Here is a 6926-nt window from a genome sequence, read left to right on the forward strand (position 1 = left end):
AATCCGACATCACAATATTTTAGACCATTCAAAGTTCTGATGCAACGGCTACTTTTTTTTTCCTCAAAGCGAAAAATCTAATTTTTAAAATCAGTTATGCAAGCAGTTTTTTAAAGAGAAAAAGCTGCTTAGTATGCATTATAAGTTAGACCTAATTGAAAACAAATAGTAATCTTATAAATTTCATTTTCTTGTACATTTTTTTTATATGTATAGATTTTGGTAATTCGAATATTTTTTTACATACAGAGATAAAAGTTGGAAGAATGAAAGAGTACATATCGAGAGAGAAGCTTTGAGAACGAATGAGTGAGATAGATGGAGAGTGCGATAAAAAAAGAGAGAAACAAAGAAGAGAAATAATTATGAAATAAATTCTTTAAATGTTTTTAAATGCTTATCATAAATGAACAAATATTTAATTCATGTAAATATCAAGTCAAGAAAAGATAAACACTCACGGGGTTGGGGGGGGGGGAGCAAACCAAAAAAGATGAAAAAAGAAGTGTTAAAAAAAAAAAGAGGTGAGATGACGACAGACACACGTGACCGTGACGTCAGCGCTAGGTAATTGAAGGCGTGAAGTAAGTGAGTGAAGAGAGACATTCTCGGCTCTCTCTCACTCTCTCTCTCTCTCTCTCTCCCTCCTTCTCTCTCCCTCTCTCTCTTTCTCTCTGACTCCTTATTTTTTCTTTTCTCCATTACACTGTTAAAAATAATATTTTCTACTATAAAAATCTGATCCTCTTTCTGAAGTTGAATAAGTAGCCTACATTTTGAATTGAGCTGCTCATGAGATCTACAAATATGTATTAAGTTTTTTGCTAAAGTTAGAGCTCAATTCTTCTTTATTTAGTTAGCAGAAGTGAAGCTCAATTTAGTGTCCTTGACATTGGTTAGTTTATCGTGACAATCTGCAATAGTGTCTTTTTTTTTTAATTCAACGTAAACTTTAAGCTATAAACCGAGACAACATCCGAGCATCAAAGTTGTAGCCTTACAAGTCTTGCTCACGTGATAATATTGATAAAACAATAACAAACAACCACCCCCTACCCCCATAATTTTAAAATTCATTGACGTAGACAACCCCTTCCTTCGAGCTGTGCACAGCCCCCTAGTTTCACCAGACTTAAACTGTTTCAGACAACCCCCCCCCCTTTCCCTCCAGCCAGGCACAGAGCAGCAGACATCCCCAGATGGCCGTCCAATTAAAGGCATCTCAGTAAAATTCTGGTCTGTTTACTCCAAGATTAGGCACTGAGAAATAAGAGGGGGGTGGGGGGGATGGTGGACAATAGTGGAGAGAAGGAAGTTAAACCATGAAGAGGTGGTCGGGGGATGGCTGGCTAGTCTAGTGTTTAAAGACCAGACATAGGAAAGACTGACATAATGCCTAAAACAAAGAGTAAAAAGAACTAGTTAATTAAACGAGATCTTAGTGGGAAAGAGTTTTTGAGAGTGACAGAAAGACATGCCGAGACATGCCGAGACTGAAAGCAGAAACGATATCAAACATATTATCTGAGACAAGCAGCTCCGATACATCTATTATCTCCTGACATATTTGGCTTATTTCTCACTCTGCGAGACTCTGCGATGATATTAAAAGAAAAAAAAACAATTTTTGAATCTTATGGAACAAAAGTTTGACGTGAGATCGTTTGATGTACAGACCAAATGATCCCAGGGTATTATGTATACAAACAACATTTGTTTTAGAATTCATCCATCTAAAAAAAATAAATGTTGGATGTAACATAAAAAGGCCGTTCATTCACTCATTCATGTTGTTTAGGGGCGCACTATAACAAAGCGTCAAGATGTTATATATAACATCAATGAGAATACTACTTAGGGTTTGAATGATAAGAGAGACTGAGAGAGCCGAGGATCATGAAGAAGCGGGGTTGGGGGGAGTGTAGGAAAGTTTTGAGACAGCTATGATGCACTTTTCTAGGAAAGTTTTGAGACAGCTATGATGCACTTTTCTAGGGAAGTTTTGAGACAGCTATGATGCACTTTTCTAGGAAAGTTTTGAGACAGCTACGATGCACGTTTCTAGGAAAATTTGAGACAGCCCTGATGCACTTTTCTAGGAAAGTTTTGAGACAGCCCTGGTGCACATTTCTAGGAAAATTTGAGACAGCCCTGATGCACTTTTCTAGGAAAGTTTTGAGACAGCCCTGATGCACTTTTCTATGAAAGTTCTGAGACAGCCCTGTTGCACTTTTTTACTTGGAAAAAGGCATTAAACGTATAAGGGCTGATCGTTCGTGTGTGTGTTTGTGTGTGTGGGTAAATAACCACAAAGAATATCCAATCATCTTTACCTCATGGCTTTTTTCCATCCTTTGTAATTGTACTAAAATTTGAGTCTAGGATTCTTGAAACTCTAGACTTAGAAGCCAATGGAACTTGCCTCTATCTGCTTGTCTGAAACAACCTTCTGTCTTAGAAAGATCCAAGCAAATGTAAATTTTTACATCCGTATTACCGATTTCTATCTCAGTTTCCTCTATTTCTATAGTGACAGTTAACTAGTATATCGTGTGTCCAGCACAACGACTAACCGCCTTTACTTCACGAACATAAGTGAAGTATCAAATTATAACTATTTATTCATAGGATCTTAAAAGAATTTTGGTGTCAGCGGTAGACTGGTGATAAACGTTTTATGTTCGTTCAACGTTAGTTCTATTCAATTCAGTTAAATACTACAGAAAGAAGTAACACATTATTATGTCTGATATTCGAACCCAAGACCCTCGCTTTACCATCGCGCCACCAGGTTCTTTAACTGCTTCCTTCTCGTGGTTTGTTCATTTCAAAACATTCGTTAACGATAGTAATGAAATCTGGAAGGACTCTTTTATTTTTAAACTTACTTAAAGTCACATATTAAAAACAAAATAAAGGGAATTCTCTCAGTGACCCAATCAGCTTACAGGAAAGATGAAGAGTGGATGTATTCCAGACATGTCTCGGCAGACGCCGCGCGGGTAAAGTACAAAGAGAATAAAACCGAAGCTCATCTCGTGCCAGTCTCTTACCGTGATGAAACGAACAGGTGAGACAGGTAACACAACTTCACACCTTGTCACGTGACATGTCGGCAAGACGCTAGAATATCACATTTTCGCGCCAAAACGAACGTGAGAACCAGGTTTATGTTTCAGCATGCCTTCAACAAGCCTGCCCCTCTCATTGCCGGCCGTTTCATTGTCGCGTTTTAAAATTCAAATACATCATGAGAATACAATAATGATATTATTTAAACTTATTTAAATGTATTCCAAAATCTAAGTGTGAATGATTACGAGGCAGTATGTTGCTAGCTATAAGTCGTCATCAGAAAATGCTCCATTTTTGTTCTTGGCCTGTTGCAAGAAAAAACCCCACGAGAAGACTTGTGTTCGGTCTTCAAGAGATGCATTACTTCGGAATTTGATCCTGTAAACTGTGATTTATTGCGTCGGTTAACATTTTTAGTCTGAAAAATATTTATCCAAGACTCTGCGTCAATAGCTTAGTTGACAACTATGATGTTTCGTTGCATGTCGTTTATGAGGTGTGAGGATAATGAAATGTAAAAGTTGGCAAGGGTGTCATGGCGTTGATGATGACGTAATATTCTACGAGTCGACGATTTGTCTCCTAACTTTGTTTGCTTTGTACTGATATTGCTTCTATCTCTTTGTTCGCTTGTTATGACGTCAATGACCTGCGCTATTTGAGATTTTTCTTTTTAATTGCTTGTGTCTTGTAGCAGTTTATTCTTTGAGATTTATGTCATTTTTCTTGAGAAGCATTTGGTTAGATTATGATTGTTTACAGTGGCGTCGCCAGGGTGGGTGTCACCTGGTGCGGCCCGCACCCCCCCCCCGCTTCATCACCCCGTAGTTAAGCCTTTGATTGTTAATCTTGCTGAAGTTTCTATTTAAATATTGTTGTCGTCAAAATCATTTTAGATTTGTTTCAAACAGCGACAATACGCTCTGTAGCAGTAGTAGCTAATGTAGAGGTATTTTTCCAGATAAAAAAAGAACTGCTCGCCCCCCTTCCCCACCTAAAATGCATAAATGAAATGAAACAGAACTTAAAGCAGTGGACAATGGTGTTGGTATAACCCTAGACCAGGTGTCCTCAACCTGTGTGTCGCAACCCCCTTTAGGGTCGATTGACGATTTGCCAGGGATCGCCTAAGACCATCGAAAATATGGATTGTTATTGTCTATTCTTCTATTGCTGTATGTGTGTGTGTTGTTGTTGTTTTTTTGTTGGAGGGGGTCGCGGCAGAGTGGGGGATTGTAAAAAGGGGTCGCCGAGCATAAAAGGTTGAGAACCGCACAATGTGGAGAGAGAGATGGTGACAAAGTAGGTTATGGGCTGACAAAAAGCAATGACCTCAGCTGTGGAAGGAAAGAGAAGCTGGTTCCGCTACCACCAAAACTAAATGCAATCTTTACTTGTGTAGCATGTGAACAAGAATGTCTCTCCATAACAGGGCTCTTATGAGACTGTTCTTCAAGATCGAAGATTAATGAGGAGTACAGTATTTCAAATGGCCAAACAGTCCCGGCAGCGAACTTGATATCTGGTTTTATCCAGCGAAGACTTAACCGTAACAGGAATTACTATAATAGTAATGGATTCCTTGTGTTTTCTTTCATTCAGCCGCCACACATCAACTCAATGACTAAACTTTAACTCATTGTGAAGCTACTAACAGCAACTAACTTTATGTAATAAACTACAAGTTTTTATATAAATCCTAGATCTACATGTCCTTGGTATATTAGGACTTAAATATAAACAACCAAACGCTGTAACAACGCTATTAGCTCAGTCAGTTTGTCACAATGGTCACCACAGGAGATAATAAGTCCCAACAGTATGGACACTAGTATGTCTTTCAATACTATTACAGTGGTGAAGTAGACCTAGTGAGACATCCTCATCTGTCTGTGTTCCAAAAATCTTTTTTCATTTTTGTTAGTACTTATTTTCTTTTATCAATGAATCAAATATGTCGATGCCCTTTATCAGAACTTGAAGAACGAGTATCTTCCATTTCTGAAGTCTGTAAAACTTACAAAAAGCTAAAAAGTTTTATCTTAAACCTTTGTTTATAAAACCTTGGAATAAAATGTAGGATTAAGCATCTCAGCAGACGATAGCTGGTAGCTAGTACAGTTGATGTAGTCCAGACACTGTCGGACTTTTTCTTTTTTTTTTTGGTTTCATTGTTAGAAGATGAACTGGGTGATGAAAGACATAGAACTCATTGGCTGGAGTGGAAGGCGGGAGAAGGGAGAGAACTGCGTCAAGACAGAGAAATCAGGAAGTAGAGGTTGCTATAGAGACGTGTTGAAACATCGCAAGTCTACCACAACCATGGGTGTTCTCCGGTGCCTGGAGAAAGTGAGATGAGATTTGCACGTGCTACAAGGTCAACTATCTACTTAAGTATGCATCGTGTGTGACGGTGTGTGTGTGTGTGTGTGCTGGGGGTTGAGACATTTAGCTAATTATGCATGCAGAATAAAGTTAACAAAGTTTTCCGATTAAATTGCGACCATTGACTATGTATTTCTATTATATATACAGGCTAGCAGAAATATCTGTAACATACAATAGTTATTTCACTTTAACTTTGATTTAATGTTTGTTTTTTGAGAAAAAAAAACATTTACACATAATATGCATTATTTAGGACGAAATTATTTGCTTATTTCAAATGCACGTGTTAAATTGTGGTAATCTAAGGCCCATTTTCCTTTTTTATGTGTGTGTGTAAAATAAGATCTTTTTCCCAAAAAAAAAAAAAAAACATTTAGAAGAAAAAAAATCTTACAAGTTACTAGAATCAGGCTGTTCTTAGATAAGAGTTGGAATAACAAAATATCGGGATATACATTATTGGTACTACAGCGTAACTGGTGAGTGGTATTTGACTTGACCTAGACCTGAGCCATTGTCTCCATCTATTTCTTTGCACCAGTCTCGTCAACACAAATGGAAGACATCAGTGCATACATCAAGCAAAATATTCTTTTTTTTTTTTTAATTTAAAGCAAATTTTATATTAAGTAAAGGGAATTAAATTACTACATTATATCTGAATAGGGCACGTTTTTCTTCAATATAAAAAATTAATTAATATCACGTATTATTTTTTTTTTAAATTGATGTATGTGTTGTCATAAATGAATAATGGCGCACAAATTTCACTCCACCCGATAAATTGGAAGCGTAAAGGAATCCTACCAGACTGATAGTGAGAGTGACTTAATATAGGTTTTGTAATATTAGAAAAAAGTTTGATGAATTGGAGATATAAAAGTCTTCAGACTTTTGACCAAGCTGCAAATTCTCTTGCGTAAATATCTTACTTGTTAGTATTTAAGTCCCTCCCCCCCCCTCTAAATAGTTTCGACATAAATTCTACTAATATTCTTCTGATCTCCTAAATACCAAAATAGACATTTACATTTATACATTGAACTTGATATGTTGAACCCGAGCCTCGCACGTTTTATACTGTCGAAGCTTAACTTGTGAGTCTGGGATTGGGAGCTCAGGTCCTTCCTTTTGAAGGTCATGAATAGGGCTGCAAGTTGTGCTGTTGTGTTTAATAGTGTATATCTCCTTCTATAGTCCTTCCATTGTAATGCGAGGATGGCCACTTTCATCACCCAGGGGGTTTGCGCTTTTATGCCTACTCATGTGGCTCTTGAGAGCTATGTTCTTCATAATATGAACTCGATCAAACATAATTTTTATTTGAATTTTTATATACATAAACTTTCTTGATCTATATTAGGTGGTCGGTTTTTTTTTTCCTGTAAGACTAATAAAAACCTTTCAATGTTGATTTTTGGTTTATAAATGTACACGCCTAGTTTCTTATTTGTTATTATTTC

This window comes from Biomphalaria glabrata, chromosome 5 (assembly GCF_947242115.1).
Source record: "Biomphalaria glabrata chromosome 5, xgBioGlab47.1, whole genome shotgun sequence".
NCBI classification, from domain to species: domain Eukaryota; kingdom Metazoa; phylum Mollusca; class Gastropoda; family Planorbidae; genus Biomphalaria; species Biomphalaria glabrata.